Here is a 16,569-nt window from a genome sequence, read left to right on the forward strand (position 1 = left end):
TTTGTGCCCAGTGTCTGAGAATGAAAATCCTAAACCGCCCTTTGAAACAACAAAAGCAGCAGGACGTGTTATTGTCCCTGCCCCAAAGCAGACAGACCAATGGAGAAATGCCACTGAGTCCACGGTAATACTCCACTGCCATTTTACCTTTTTTGCTTGCTAAACTCCCTCCCAACCTTGTGGGGTCCCAGACCCCGGTATTGAGCCTGAGCTGAGATGTCTACACTGCAAATTTACCACCCCACGGCCCAAGCCCCAGGAGCCGGAGCTGGCATGGGGCAGCCCTGGATGTTTCATTGCAGTGTGGACATAGCCTAGCATATGTCTACACTGCCATTAGCACACCCAAGTCACTATTCTCAAACCCTGGGTCAGCTGATTCAGGCTTGTGGGGCTTGTGCTACAGGGTAATAAAATTACAGTGTAGACACTTGGGCTTGAGCCCAGCCTCTGAGACTCCACAAGGGGTGAGGGTCTCCGAGCCTGGGCTCCAGTCTGAGCCCAAATGTCTACACTGCAGTTTTTAGCCTCACAACCTGAGCCCCAGGAGCCCAAATCAGATCATCCAGGCCAGCCAGGCCACAGGGATTTTATCTCAGTATAGCTGCACTCTCAGGGTATGTCTACATTGCAATGCAAGCCCAGGGTTAGCAGAAGTCATGTCAGCAGCCCCAACACATAAACCTAAACTATGAGGAAAAGACCCACCCACAAATAAGCTGGGCAGTGTCCTTCTCCCTAAGGTTCGTAAGTCCAGCAACCAAAAGTCATTTAACATGGGCCATCTCCTCTCTGCACCCCACTCACAGCTGTTGTCCTTAGTCAGTGCAAGCCCAGAGGTGCCTCTGTAGAGTTCATCTGCCATCCTGGGTGGAAAAGGGGGAAAATAAGAAGGCACCGTACTCACTATGTTGTCTAGGGACTCACTCACCCCTCCACAGCCACCCTGTCCTAAAGTTGGTCTAACACATAAATTTTAGCATAAGGACTCAGACCCCAGCCCAGTTGGCTTTGGAACCAATGTCCCCTGCCTAGCAAGTGCTATTGAATTGAGAGTGAGTCCCTCCATCTGGGTCTGCCAAGCACAGTTCTGCTGCCCTCGATTCACACAACAAGGACAACAACCCTTTATTTCTCCTGTCCCAATAACAAGGAGACTGGGAATCCAACACCAGCCAAAAGTGATCATTTTGGCAAGCAACCCAACATATTCCCAAAATACTGTAAAATCCACATGACGACTCATACACGAAACCTTGCAAGAAAATCTTCCTGAGGGGGTCTGAAGCACCTGCTGCTGGGGGGAAGGAAGGAGCTGTGAGTTGAGATTGAGGGGCACTGGGAATAGGAGGGGGTTGTGGGTTGGGACAGAGGAGAAGGGTGAAGAGGAGCAGGCTCTGGTTGGGAGTGAGGAGCAGTGAGCATAGGAGGGACTGAGGGTTGGGACTGAGGGGCACTGGGCAAAGAGGGGACATGGGTTTAGGCTGAAGTATCCTCATTTGGGGATCCAGCAGAACAGGGGAAGGCGGCAGGTGATTCTAATTCCATAGGGATATTTTGTGTGTGTGCATGCAGGGGAGGAACATGCTATATGCCCAGAGGCCTTTATTCCTCCAGCCTGCAAGGACAGAGGGGTTGTCAGGAAGTTGCCCCTTCAATCCCCCACACACAAAGGCCCTTCTTAGAAAAGGCAAAATCCTGAAGAGAAAAAACATCAAAGAAGACTCCAGAAAGACAGATTTTTAAGATATAATGAGTAGTTTATTACCTGACCAGGGACTTGAATCCTCAGATTAAAAGTCTGATGCTTTACCAACTGAGCTAGTCAGACTCACAAACAAATACAGCAAGTTGGTGCAGAGGAGAAACTAGTCAAGGAAACGAAAGCAGGAAACAATAGGGGAAACCTGCTGCTCTCTCTGGCCTGGTCAACACTACGAGTTTATGTCCAATTTAGCAGCATTAAATCACATTAACCCTGCATCCGTCCACACAAAGAAGCCCTTTATATTGATATAAAGGGCTCTTAATACCAGTATCTGTACTCCTCCTTGATGACAAGTAGTGCTGAAATCAGTATTGCCATGTCAGATTAGGGTTAGTGTGGCTGCAATTTGACGGTATTGGTCTCTGGGCGCTATCCCACAGTGCACCATTGTGACTGCTCTGGACAGCAATCTGAACTCGGATGCACTGGCCAGGTAGACAAGAAAAGCCCCGTGGACTTTTGAATTTCATTTCCTGTTTGCCCAGCGTGGAGCGCTGATCAGCACAGGTGACTATGCAGTCCCAGAATCAAAAAAGAGCTCCAGCATGGACTGTTCGGGAGATACTGAAGCTGATCTCTGTATGGGGAGATGAATCTGTTTTATCAGAACTCCGTTCCAAAAGACGAAATACCAAAACATTTGAAAAAATCTCCAAGGCTAAGATGGACAGAGGCCACAATAGGGACTCAACGCAGTGCTGAAACTTAAGGAACTGAGACAAGCGTACCAGAAAGTCAAAGAATGAAATGGATGCTCATGGAGGGAGGGGCGACTGAGGATTGTAGCTATCCCACAGTTCCCGCACTCTCCAAAAACCATTTGAATTCTTGGCTGAGTTCCCAAAGCCTGAAGGGTCAAAAACATTGTCGCGGGTTGTTCAAAGTATATGTCGTTCCCCCGCCTCCTGCCCCCATGAAAGCAAAGGGAAAAAAAATCCTCTCTCACCTTTTTTCAATGTCACTATATGTCTACTGGATGCTGCTGGCAGATGTGGTGCTGCAGCACTACACAGCAGCATCCCCTTCCCTTCCCTTGCGGACGGCAGACGGTACAGTAGGACAGGTATCCATCATCGTCGTCCCGTGAGTGCTCCTGACTGGCCTCGGTGAGGTCGGCCGGGGGTGCCTGGACAAAGATGGGAATGACTCCCAGGTTCATTCATAGCAGCTGGAGGCTGCGCTCCCCTCCCCCCTTTGATCCCTGCTTGCAGAAGCAATAAAGTCAGTGTTGTTTCAAACTCCTGCATTCTTTATTAGTTCATCACACAAATGGGAGGATAACTGCCATGGTAGCCCAGGAGGGGTAGGGGAGGAGGGAAGCAATGGGTAGGGTTGTTGCAGGGGCACCCACTAGAATGGCATGCAGCACATCATTTCTGCGGGATCTCTAGGGCTCTGACCCGGAGCGCCCGTTTGCCCCTCTGGTTCTTTAGTAGGCTTGCCTGATAGTCTAGGCAGAACTGACTCTCCATTAGACAAAACTTAAAGAAGAGAATGACCTGGGGAGTCATTCCTATTTTTGTCCATAAGCCCGTGGCCGACCCCATCGAGGCCAGCCAGGAGCACCCATGACAGCAGCAGATGGTGCAGTATAACTGGTAACTGTCATTGTCAACTTGCAAAGCAGCAGACGGTACAGTAGGGCTGGTAACCATCTTTGCTAACTTGCAAAAAGCAAGGGGATGCTGCTGTGTAGCACTGCAGTACCACATCTGTCAGCACTATAAAGAAGACATACGGTGACAGTGAAAAAAGGCTGAACGGGCTCCATGGTTGCTGTGCTATGGCGTCTGCCCGGGCAATCCAGGGAAAAGGGCGCAAAATGATTGTCTGCTGTTGTTTTCATGGAGGGAGGATTGAGTGATGACATTTACCCAGACTCACTCATGACACTGTTTTTGCCCCATCAGGCATTGAGATCTCAACCCAGAATTCCAATGGGCAGGGGAGACTGCGGGAACTATGGGACAGTTACCCACAGTGCAACGCTCTGGAAAATGTATAAAGTCGAGGACACAGGCCCATACTAAGCACATTAATTCGGCGGTGTGCGTCCATGTACCAAGGCTAGCATCAATTTCCCTGGCCAGGCCCTTTGGAGGTTTGAGCTACTCCCTGTGGTCACCCCACTCAAGGAGCGTTCGTTCTAGGCAGTAAGCTGGCTAGACAGTAAAACTTCAGATGCTGCTCCCAATGCTACACTCAGTTTTTCCGAAAACTAGTATCTGTAAAATTAGTCTACTTTCTGGCCAGAAGAGACCATTACAGCATCTAATCTGACCCCCTGCATATCACAGGCCTCCTGCATAACACAATAGCTACTTCTGGGGGAAAGGCATCTAGTTTTCACTGAATGACTTCAGGGGATGGAGATTCCACCACTTTCCTTGGTAGCTTGCTCCTGTGGTGAATCATCCTCACTGTTGACTATTTGGGGCTTAGTTGTAATAGGAATTTGTCTCTTTTCACCTTCCAATCATTGGGTCTTGTTATGTCTTTCTCTGCTCCATTCAAGAGCCCTTTAATACCCAATCTTTTCTCTCCATTAAGGCACTTCAACACTTCAGTGAAGTCACCATTCAATCTTCTTTTGATAAGCTAAACAGATGGAGCTCTTTCAATAGCTCACTAGAAGGCATTTTTCTCCAGCCCTCAGAACATTTTGGTGGCTTTTTGCTGCCCCAGCTCCAATTTCACAGTATCTTTTTCAAATGAGGACACCAAAACTGGAGACAGTATTCCAATATCAGTCTCACTGATGCCGTGTCACCTCCTGTGATGTTATTGACATAATCTGTAACTTTATAGATCACCATTGTGACCACTGTTCTATACTTGCAGCCAATATGATAGAAAGGTTGTTGTGAAAGGGGTCTATGGAGAGGTTCTGATTGGCTGATTATAATTATGCTATCTCTAGATGTGTATCATTTTTGTAGTTGACTTTATGAATATTGGCTCTATGCTGTCTGTATTCAAACTTGTGCTATGCTTCCGAGGAACACCCCAGCCAGACAAGTTGGTGTCAGTTCTGCCTAGCCTGCTTGATGGCCCATTAAGGACCATCAGCTCTACAATCAACCCATTGAGAGAAGGTAAATATGCCTTGTGGCGCAGCAAGGTATGCAGGGACCTGCCTATGGACAAAACTCAAAGGTTTTTCTATGCCACGTGCTGGATAGAGTGTCCTTGGGACAAAGAAAACAAAGACCACATGGCAAGAGACTGTAAAAGGCTGATGCCTCGTCTCCATCTTGTCTTCAGTCCTGCTTCATACCTCTGAAGGGACTTTGCTACAAACTGAAGCTCTGTACAAGGGACTGAATGACCCATCCCAGCTGTGGATGGACTCCAGAGACTTGATTTGAACCTGCAGTTTATTCCATCACTGCTACAAGCCTGAACCAAGAACTTTGCCATTACTGTATGTGAAGGGTTAAAATTCATGTGCATATTATATAACAACCTGGTCTATGGATTGTGCCAGCTCTTTTCCAGACCCAAAGTCCAGAGTATAATCAAGGGACCAGAAGCCTAGCAAATAGTGACCAGCTAAAAGAAAGCTGGGTAAACAGAAAGCCTTGCTTGCTAAGATAGGCTTGGTCAGCAAATTGCCAGGTGTTGGAGCTAAGAACTAAAGAATTGTATCTTATTCAGAGTTGCAGATTGAACAAAGAATCCCAGTTCCTATTGTGTAAGTCTCTTCTGTAGGGAGACGTTCTTCCCAGAGATCCAACCTTGAGTTTATGAAAAGTTGGCAGATGTCAATATAAGATATGGCATCCTTCCACCTCCCTTCCCAGGGACCAATGCCTTGCCTTAAGACACACAGAAAACAATCTTTATTGCCATATACTTTCACTGTTTCTTTGCTTTAAACTCTAGGAATGTACCTGGAGGACAATCAAAGGAGTTGCTCCTTTCCTATGGACCTCAAATCAGAATTCAGCATAGATATTTTATACTAATAACATTTTATCAAAGTATTCATGAAATGTTAACTTGCTAACTTGAGACCATGGGTGGAGACATTATGTAACCTGTTAACCTTTGGCTACTGTGCTTATCATGTCTTGCTGCAAAACCTATCCCAGAGTTTGGAACTCCCTACCCCGTCTCTTTCCCCCACCCATGGAAAATCTATATATTCTATTGTAATCAATTAACAGTGTCTCTGAGCCTAATAAGCAAGGTGACACTCTGCCAGTTCTGTGTGTAATAAACTCCTATTCTTGCCCTCTACATGGTGGAGATTTATGTCCTTCACAGACACCTGCTGAACAAAGAGGAGATTCAGCATCCAGCTTGGCTGAATGTGTCTTCTCTCCCCACAGCTTGGTGATCTTCTGAGGAAATGGAGAAGACTGCCTTTGCCTAGCTGTACATTGCTTGCAAAAGAAACAAGTCTTTTTGGTGGCAAGTATTGAAAGGAGCCATTAGACAAATGTGGAGACAGGAAAAATGTCCCCCAACTCAACTGGCATCTGTGGATGCTGAAGTCACAACACAAAGTGCTAAACAGTATATGAGCACAGGCTGATGTCAGAAGAGTCTCTACCAAAGCCTTTTCCATCAGCAGGGGCCTCTCTGTGCGCAGAACTCCTGGTAGTGTGATGGCTGCAGGCAGTGGACAACTCTATTTTGGCATCTCTTTGTCAGTGAACATCTACAGAGGCTGTTTAAAGGTCTTTAGATAGTGATCTTTGGGAAGAGCTGGCTGAAGTGTCTTCCTAGTAACCAGAAGATCCTGGCTTGGCCTCCCAGTTCTTCCGTGCAAGTCTTGAGGGAAATGGGGAATGTCTGTAGTTTGGAATTTGCAGGTGTTGTCGTGGACCATCAAAGGGAACAGTTGCAAGTATTTTCTCAAGGCAGGCACCATGGCTTGGGTGGCTAAAGCACCTGTCTAGTAAACAGGAAATCCTGGGTTCAACTCCCAGTAGTACCTAGTTCTATGGGTTTTGTCTCCTCTGCTCACATTTTCCTGTGTCTTTCTAGGAAACAGAAGAGACCTCCCTTGGTATCCAAGTCATTGCTTGCTAAGGAAAAGGCTTCTTTGGAGAGAAACATTGGAAAGAATCAAATCACAAGCCTGGAGTTGATGAAAAGGCTGCTGTGACTGGCATTGGCATGGTGGTTGCTTTGACTGCAATTGCTGCAACACAAAAGCCTGCACCACACGTCCCTGTGATTCGCTGGGGATGTCCACACACAGATGTCATGTCATCTTCCTTTTGATTGTCACTGATGAAAAATGGAGCAGCTGGAAGAAAAGTCCCAGAGGCACTTGCCAGGTAAAGTAGAGGTTAGAGATGCAGCACCCAGTGGTGCCTTGCCAAATCTGTCCACTCCTCACACTTTTTGGTCAATCTTTTGAAGAAGCAGAGAAGACTGCCTCTGCCTTGCAATGCAAATGCTTCCAAAAGAAACCGGTCATTTTTTCTGACAAGTGTTGGAAGAGGCACCTAAGAAATGTGGAGACAAGGAAAAGGTCATCGTAACTCAACTTACATCCATGACTCTTGAGGCCACAACGCAGAGCACTGAGCACTGTACGACCACAGCTGGGGACAGAAGGGCCTTTTTCAAAGGCATTTTCCACTAGCAGGGTCTTCTCTGTGCACAGAATTTCTGATAGTTTGATGTCTGCTGGCACTGGAGATCACTATTTTGGCATCTCTCTCTCTGTCTCAGTGAGCACCCGCTGTGGTTGTTGAAAGTCTGTGATGGGATCTATGGGATGCAACCTGAACAGTGGGACCCCCTGAGCCCTTTGTCCCACCACCTGGACTCCCTCTCACACATGTGATGCTGAGACAAGCTGTGAATCTCTGGCAGATATTGCACTTACACAGACATCCGTAGGTAGGGACACAGACAACTGAATTACATGAATGCTTCTGCAGCCACTCATAACACAAATGATAGAATGTTGCCCCCCCTACAGCTCTGCAGCCTTGCACCCCTGGATCATACCATCTTGCCTTAATCAGAAGCCTGATCAGTGTGAGTTTATTACACAGGGTCCACCCCTCCCTCACTGTGAATAGTACATGAACCAGCCTTGTAATGGAGCTGAGATTTCCCAAGAACTTCAAGCAAAATACACCAGTTTAAGTAGAGCATAAAACAGATTTATTAACTACAGAAAGATGGAGTTTTAAGGATTATAAGTGGTAGGAATAAAAGATCAAAGTAAATTACCATGGAAATTAAAGATAAATTCACAATCTAAACTTTACACCTTATTACACTAGGGCGTAGTTCAGTTATGCACACAGGAAGGCTTAATGCTCGAGCTGCTGCACATGCTGGGCAGGCTTAAGGTCGGGCTCCCCATGGCAGGAGAGAAGAAGACTCGGCCTCTGGAGGGGCAGGCTGGGGCTTCCTGGATCCCATTTGCTCACAGCCAGCGCCCTGCCCCCACTCCCAAGTCATCCATGGTGCCCCCAGGTCGGCCAGAATGGAGCAGCAGTTTTCACTGCACTACGTCCACTTATGGCTTGCAGGCAACTCCCAGACTCACCACAGTCCACCATCTCGGCCAGAAAGGAGCCCACTCAGCCTCACCATTGCTGCTTTTCCTTTCCCCCAGAACCCCGCTTCTCCTGGGCTGCAAGTAGCCATCCCTGGGATGCCAACAGGCAGCCACAGGGGTCTGTCTCCCAGCAGCCAACTGCACCTCCATGGGTTCAGCCCTCAGAAGGGCAGGTGGGGGTTTCCTGGATCCCAGTTGCTCACAGCCAGCCCAGCCTCCACCTCTAAAACCATCAGTCATGCCCCCAGGTTGGCCATAAAGGAGCCGCCATTGTCCACTTGGACTCAGCTTTGCTTGTTTTCCTTTCACCCAGAACCTCCCTTCTTCTCCTGGGCTGTAAGTAGCCACTCCTGGGAAGCCAAGAGGCAGGCACAGGATTCTACCTCCCAGCAGCCAACCACACCTCCCCAGGCTTTGCAGAATGAAGGGTGGTGCTTTACTAACCCCACTTAGCCACACAGCTTCTTCCCTGCCTTCCTCAGCTCAACTTTCCTCTATTGCCCCATTCCTGCCTCACTTCCTCCTTTGGCCAGTCATGCAAAGGAGCCCAGCAGGAAGTGAGAGCCTCTATAGGCCAACCTCCAACAGCAGAGGTGGCCAAGCCACAAGCCTCCAAATGGTGACTGGCCTAACTACTCTAGGTTCTCCAGCCTGACACCAAGGTGCTTTCTCCACTGCAGTCAGCATCCTCTGTCATGCAGGGGTTGGAGTTATCCCAGGGACAGGCCAATAGGAGGAGTGGCCTTTCTGAACAACAAGGGGATCTGGGAAAAGGAAGCCAGCATGTTTCTGCCTGGTTTTGAACCAGGGACCTTTTGCGTGTTAGGCAAATGTGATAACCACTACACTACAGAAACTCCTCCTACTGGGTTGTTGCTCACTCTGGCACAGACCGATGGACAAATCTAGAGAATGTGGTGGTAGCCCCTCGATAGGTCAGCCGGCAGGGCAGAGGACTGGAGCCAGCACTCAGGAAGTCGTCCTTACCTCGCCCGTGTGACTCCAGCTTGAGGGAGAGCTTCTTTTTCTTCTCCTTGCTGACAAAGAGCAAGAGAAGAATGAAAGGTCAGGTGGGCCAACTCGGTGCAGAAGCCCATGCTGTCTTTTCCTGCTGCATAGCCTGAAATGAGGGACTCGTGGCAGTTAAAGGAACTGCTGCACTCTCAGAAAACATCCCGCACGTGCATAAAGGAGGATAGAAGAGCCTGTTAGTCTAGCATGCTCCCAACTGAACTGTTTCAGCAGCTGCTAGGTTTCTTTTTGGCCTGTTACTTTTCTGTCTGGGATGTTGTTGTCAGCTGTGGCACAGAAAAAGGACGTCATTGCGAGCTGCCCATGAAGATAAGATTAACTTTTGCCTTCCTTGCTCGGCTTTACTTGCTTCCTCACCCTATTCCTGCCTTAGTTCCTGTGTTACCTGAAGGCAACGGGGGCCCAGCAGTACGAAGAGGAAGTTAGACAGCTAGACCCTGGTGGCAAAAGTTCTACCACCGCTTGCCACCCCACTCTCTTCTCCCAGCTTCACATATTGACCGCCAGGGACTTGGTGCCCAGCAGCGCAACGGAAGGCAGTGGACAGAGCCACCCTCGCCTTGAAGCTCTGGCTCATTAAACCGTATCTTCAGTTGCTGATGGCCAATGAGAAACCAACAGCGCTTGCTATTTTAGCACTTGAAAATGCCATAGGTCAGTCACTGGATCTCTTTAATGCTGTTACATAACAAATGAAAATAGAATCTCAGTGTGACATTCTGTACCTTTGGGGGAGTGTGCTGTAACCCCCATATTCCTCATTTTCATATAATCGTGATCTTATATACAGAGCATGCCTTGTAAGGTATCAGGGGAAAGGATATGATCTGCTGAAAGTCATTTCTCTACCCATAGATGTTTACCATTCATGCATATGAAGTTATGAGAATTGTGCAGTGTGGTTATCACTATGCTGTAAGGTGGGGGAGTCAGCCAAATATTAGCTCCCCAGTGACAACAGCAAGGAAAGTAACCAACACCCGGACAGGGTGTCAAACAACCCATCAACAGCCATTGTTCAGCAAGGGAGCTACAGTGCAATCACTTACCTGCAAGAGGACACCCCAGGGGAATTGCTCAGACTTGCTTGGAGAGAAGCAGTGATGCTCACCTGACTCTGAAGGGGGAGCAAAGCCAAGAGGGAAGAAAGGACATGATAAAAGCAGAGACATTTGCCATGCTTTGTCTCTCTCGTCCACCTACATCTACAGACACCCCCACACCAAGCAACTGAAGCGCTGACGAAAGGGGAGAGCCTGGCTGAAAAGCCACCAGCCGGCCTGTGGTGAGAAGCATCTAAGTTTGTAAGGGCATTGAAAGGGTTAAGATCAGCTTAGAGTGCATTTTGCTTTTATTTCACAAAAACAACGAGGAATCCGGTGACACCTTAAGAACTAACAGATTTATTTGGACACAAGCATTCGTGGGTAAAAAGCCCTCTTCTTCAGATGCATGGAGTGAAAATTGCAGATAGAGGCATAAATGTATATTGGAACATGATGTAAAGGGAGTTACCATACAAGGGGAGAACCAGTGTTGAAGGCTAATTCAGTCAGGGTGGATGTGGCTCTCTCCAAGTAATTGACAGGGAGGTGTCAATACTAAGAGAGGGAAAATTGCTTTTGTAGTGAGCCAGTCACCCCCAGTCCCTCTTCAAGCTCAAATTAATGGTGTTAAGTTTGCAGATCAGTTGTAACTCTGCAATTTCTCTTTGAAGTCTGTTTTTGAAGTTTTTTGAATGGCTTCTTTTAAATGGCTACTTTGAATGGCTACGTTTAATTGTGTTATTGAATATGAACATGTAAATGTGTTTCAGAAGTCCCATGTGGTCTAGTGGTTAGGATTCTTGGCTTTCACCCAGGCAGCCTGGGTTCAATTCCCCCCACAGGAACAATGCAGAGCTTCTTCTTGGAGGGGAGGCAGGAAACAAAAAGAATGGGAAGGGATCCTGCCAGCAGCAGAGCTGGATAGAGTTGGGAGCAGTACTGGATTTGACATGGTGCTAGGCCCAAGCTCTGAAGGGACCTGTAACAATAACATCCTCCCCTCTGCAGAAAGGGAGCCTCAAAGCAGCCTGGATTCAGTAGGGGAGCTGAGACCTCATAGGGCCCTGGGAGCTGTAGTTCCTTGACCAGCTCCCTGCCTTGGAGCAGAGAAGGAACATTTCCCAGCATTCCCTTGGCTGCTATTAAAGCAGGAAAGGGAGGGGGGAAGCTGGGAGACTCCATGTGCTGCAGCTGGCTGGGGCTGGGGGGCTGGCTGCTAGAAGGGGGTGCCACCTGTGAATAGGGAAGAGGTGTGACCAAGGAGTAGAAGGCTTTGGCCCAGGTAGCACCCTCAGAAGACTTCCCCAGACAGGCTTAGGGATGCTGGTGTGACCTTGCCTGGCAGCCCCCAAAGCTGGAACTGGGTGGACTAACTGGACAGGGCCCCTCTCTATCTGAAGCTGGGCAAGGGAGGTATGTGGATCCCACCAGAAGGTAAAGTGGTAAGTAAGGAAGGGGAGGCTCTACTGGACCTGGACAGCTTCAGATACAGGACAGGAGGATTTCCACTTCTGAGCCATGAAAATAGAAATTGACTTTTCCTTTCCAGATGTATCTAATATTCATAAAGGGAATCTAGCCCCTGCCTTCCAGATCTGAACACCTCAAAATCAGGAGTGCTCAAGCTCAATTTGGGCAGCTGTTACTTCATTTCTCCCAAATCAAATATGCTGATCCACTGTCATTTACTGTAGAAAAAGTAGGAGAAAATTGAGCAACAAACGTTGGGGTCTTCACAGTGCTAACGAGGGCTGGAATTGCTATTTTCAACAGCCTTTACACTTTTTTTTTAGTTTTGTTTGTTTAAAAGGAAGACAGTGATATTGCACTGGCAAATTCCCTATAGAAACAAAGAATGGAACAAAAGAATAATAAAGGCACCTCAACTTTCCTCATTTATGTAGGACAGTCTTATTAGATGGATCCAGACATCTTCCAATCACAGAAGCTGAAAATTGTTCCACTTTACTGCAGTTCTGTAACCATGCAGGAACCTAGAGGAGGAAAGTGCCTAACTCCAGAGCCTGCAGCTGCCTAGGGCCAGTGCTGAGGATTTAGAGTCCCTAGTGCTGCCCTTGCAAGGTTCAAGCATGCTCACCTTGGCATTGCCTCCGCTCCTGCGGCTAGTAGCTGCAGCTGTCTAAGGCTGGCCTCTGGCAGTTGCCCCATGGCTGTAGCTAGAGAAACTACAAGTGGCTCTATGACTCCTGGGGCCATTAAGCTAGAGCACCTAAAGACACTGGAGTTAACCTCAAGGAACAGAGGTCACCAGTAGGAAAGGAATGTCGGGGGAGCAGGGAAGGCAGGAGCAGGTCAGGCTTGCAGAGGGAGCTTCCAGCTGGTTGGGAGCATGTCCAAAGTAGAAAGGAAACAAGTATGGGGAGAGGTGGTGGTGACCAGGTAGCAGACTAGCATGTAGATGGGAGCAGAGGGAGAGATGCTGGTGTCTTCAGATTCCCAAGGGCTAAGTCCTCACTTTGGGGAAATGGTGTTTGCAGGTGGCTTGCTCACATGGCAGGATGGGGGCTGAGGGAGGGATCTGTCAGAACTGATCAGGTGTCTGCTGGCTTTAGGACTTTGAGCTGAGACTAGGACCACATGCAGTGACTGGTGACATGGGGGGGTACTGGAGACATGGCTAGAGAAGGTCTGAATGAGGAAAGAGATAAATCTGTGGGGAGTTTCCTTGGTCACTATGAAAGTTCTGCTCACTGTGGACACTGGTAAACCCACATGGGTGTACAGCTCAATAAGAAAACCCGCGGGCTGAGGAAGCTGTGTATGGCAATGCATACAATCATGGAGAGGTGTGTGATCAAAATGAAAAATGTCTCTGAGGTTCAGTACCGGGTATACGAAGGCACCAATGGCACTGCCCCACCAGGCCCACACTCGGAGCCCACAGTGACTACACTGGGGCCCACAAATATGTTTGGTGCCAGGGCCAACAAAAGGTTAATCCAGCCCTGACTGCCTGAGCACTATTTCAGCCTCATATTTTTGGGTGGAACTCCCACAGTGAGAGCTGCAGAGCACTCCCCCGCAACACACACGCACACACTCGTCCTGGTGTTGGGAGGGGAACAGGAGAAAGGACAAAAAAAGAGATGAAGAGAAAGGAGGGAGGGACAGGTGGATGGAGGAAAAGGTGAAACACAAAGGACAAACCCTAATGTCCCCATGATTCTAAGGGACAAAATCCCAGGTGCGGAATAAAATTCTGCCTCCTTAAGCTCGTGTTTTCCATGCCTAGAATTCAACTCTCACCAGATGGATCAGACTGAACAGGTTTCACACCTCCAGGAGGCTCTTACCTTCTAAACAGGGAAGGCTGTTTTCTAGTAAAATCACTACAAGGGAAGGAGAAAACTGGAAAGAGGTTTCTCCTGGCGCTCACGTCCGTGAACCCGAATACTCTCTCAGTCCTCAGACAGAGACCTGGAGAAGGAGACTTGCTGAAGCAAAGCCACAGGGGTCTCTGAGGTTTCCCTAGCCCCTGGCCCCTGACTGATGTCAGGATCTCTCTGTGAGGTCACCACCTGCTCACCAATAGTCTTTGACCAATAGTGTGAGGTCCTGCAAAAGGCCTTTGTGATGTCACTGCCACACCCCTCCCTTGCTGTGCCAATGTCCTGCCCCTGGCCAGGCACTTCGGAGCTTTGAGCTACTCCCTGTGGATCACCCCACTCAAGGAGCTTTTCTATAGAGCATCCTCAGATGTCTAAGCACACGAGTGCCATGGCAATGAACTGACACACATGGCACCAAGATGAGATCATTAGTAGACTAACCTATAGGAGAAGGACACCCCAGCATTAGTAGGGGAGAAATCCCTACTGAACATGCATTACACCTAGCAGCCCCTGTGTGGGGTCGGGCGGGGGCTGCGGAGGGGGGAGACCTGGGAAAGGGATGGATGGAAAATGTCTGTGCAGCCGGGACATGGGCGGGGGGCGAGGGGAGAAGAGCAGGTGACCCCTGAGGAGCGGGGAGAAAAAGGGAGGGCTGAGATCCCCTCGGAATTACCACTGCCCCCTCCATGGAGACCCCCCTCCTCTCCTGTCCTGCCCCCTTTCTCCCTAGAGAGCAACAAGCAACATCCAGGGTGACACCCCCTTCCCTCAAACCCCTGAGAAGTTCCCTGTTCCCCTCCCCCCATTGTGCCCCATTTTCTCTCCCCTTTGCCAATGGCCAGTTCAGATCTCAGGTTTGGGGTGTTTCCCCCCATTTTCACCTGCAGTGATTTGTCCTTGTGTAGGTGGGAAATGGTTCCCCCGAGTGATTTCTGAACTGGGCAGAGGGTTAATGGGCAGAGGCTGGGGGGGGCCTGAGACAGGGACACCTCTGGGATGGGCTGGGGGGGCCACTCTCTGCTGGCAACAGGGCGTGGGAAGGGCCAGGAAGGGGAGGGGGGAGCAAGTGTCCCCCATAGAGAGGGTCCAGCCCCAGGCTGCTACCAGTAGCACATTCCTATCCTGGCCGGGGGGGGGGGCTTTCTCCAGCTGGGACCTGCCCCCTAGGCAGCCCCAGGATCTGACCGCACCAGCCCCGCCTGGAGCCCCCAGTGAGTGAGAGACCCCGGAGGGGGAGGGGGAGGGAGCACTGGGCCATGACAGGAAAGTGACTCTTTCCCCTCAGATCTTGGTGTTTTCCTCTCATATTATCAAATATGCAGTTTGTGACACAATTTCTTTGCAAATCTCAAAGATTCAAATAAAATAACCTAAACATTTGCCCCACTTCTCTCTAGTTGTCTATTTCTAATTGAATATGCCCTGAGATTTTCCTGTCTCTACTAATAAAATAATAAGAAAATCTCAGATTTACACCTTTTCTCAGATTATTGAACACAAAATGTTTGCAAATGTTGCCCATTTCCTCTTTATACATTTATCAAGTATTCACGTGAAACACTCAGATTTTACCTCCTATCAACAACTGATATAAAATCCCTCTGATTTTCCACTTTCCTCTCTATAATTTGCAAAATGGATCCAAAATCTCTGATTTCCACCCTTTGTCTTTCATTTCTGAACACTGATCTGAAAGCTCAGGTTTTCCCTCTGTGTCATCATCAAATGTCAATTAACAATCCTCTCAAGTTTTGTGCTGTTCCTTATGTTTCTAAATCCCAAAAACTTCTTCCTTCAGGGGAACCTGTTGCCCTGAGTCGCTCTCCATTCTGGATGTTGCAGGGGATTAAATTTCCCAGTGATTGTCTTTCCCCTCTCCTTTGAGGATCATTTGTTCCCTCTTTTAGCTCTGTTAGATATTTGCCAAAGAAAGAGACCAGCCTGATATTTAATACACATCAAAGCCAGAGGCCTCCCCCTGTTTGGGGGATCAGTGGTTCGCAGCTGGTAGTGGGAGAGTTGGCTGGCCCCTTTTCTTTTCTCCAGCTGGCACAGGATGAGGGGGTCACTCTGAGTGCAGCATGTCTTGAGAAGTATCCCAAACCACAAGACAAATGGTATCTGTGAAGGGTTGCTTCCCACAGTGCTAAGATGTAGCCACCTCTGGCAGGATCCATAGTGGCTACTATTTGCTAGTGACAGGTCACGGAAATTTCTTACCTATTTTGCCCCTCCATGCCAGGCCTGCACAACATACGGCCCGCGGGCAACGTGTGGCCCGTGAAGTCTCACTGTGCGTCCCGCAGCCGGGAATCAAAGGGCTCTGGGCTGCCCGTAGCCGCGGGGAATCCAAACCCCCTTAAAGTTCAGCCGCGGCCGGGATTCAAAAGGTTCTGAGCTGCCCGCAGCCGCAGGGAGCCCAGAGCTCTTTAAATCTCAGCCGCGGCCAGGATTTATAGGGCTCTGGGCAGGCAGGCGGGGAGCTCAGAGCTCTTTAAATCCCAGCCACCAGGGCCGGCTTTAGGCCAATTCAACCAATTCCCTTGAATCGGCCTCGCTCCTAAGAGGACCCCGCACCCAACCTCCAGTACCAGCAAAAGCCAGTGCGCTGTACCAGGGTGGCCCAGTTTCCCCAGGGGGCAATTTAAAAGGCCTGGGGCTCCCAGCAGGGGCTGGAACCCCGGGCCCTTTAAATTGCCACTAGAGCCCTGCTGCTGGAGCCCTGGGGTATGGCTGTGGGGCTCTGGGGGCTATTTAAAAAGTCCAGGACTCCCATTGCTTCTACCTCCCCGGCCCTTTAAATAGCCACTGGAGCCCGCCGCTTCCCAGGGTTCC

General features: G+C 49.1%; 1 non-coding gene across 1 annotated transcript; it reads right to left on the reverse strand.

The window, feature by feature from the left end:
• Positions 1-9,087: 9,087 nt before the first annotated feature.
• TRNAV-AAC (transfer RNA valine (anticodon AAC)) lies at positions 9,088-9,160 on the reverse strand. The gene has a single exon. It is a non-coding gene; the product is annotated as a tRNA-Val (tRNA).
• Positions 9,161-16,569: the final 7,409 nt, after the last annotated feature.

This window comes from Gopherus flavomarginatus, chromosome 10, assembly GCF_025201925.1.
Source record: "Gopherus flavomarginatus isolate rGopFla2 chromosome 10, rGopFla2.mat.asm, whole genome shotgun sequence".
Classification (NCBI taxonomy): domain Eukaryota; kingdom Metazoa; phylum Chordata; order Testudines; family Testudinidae; genus Gopherus; species Gopherus flavomarginatus.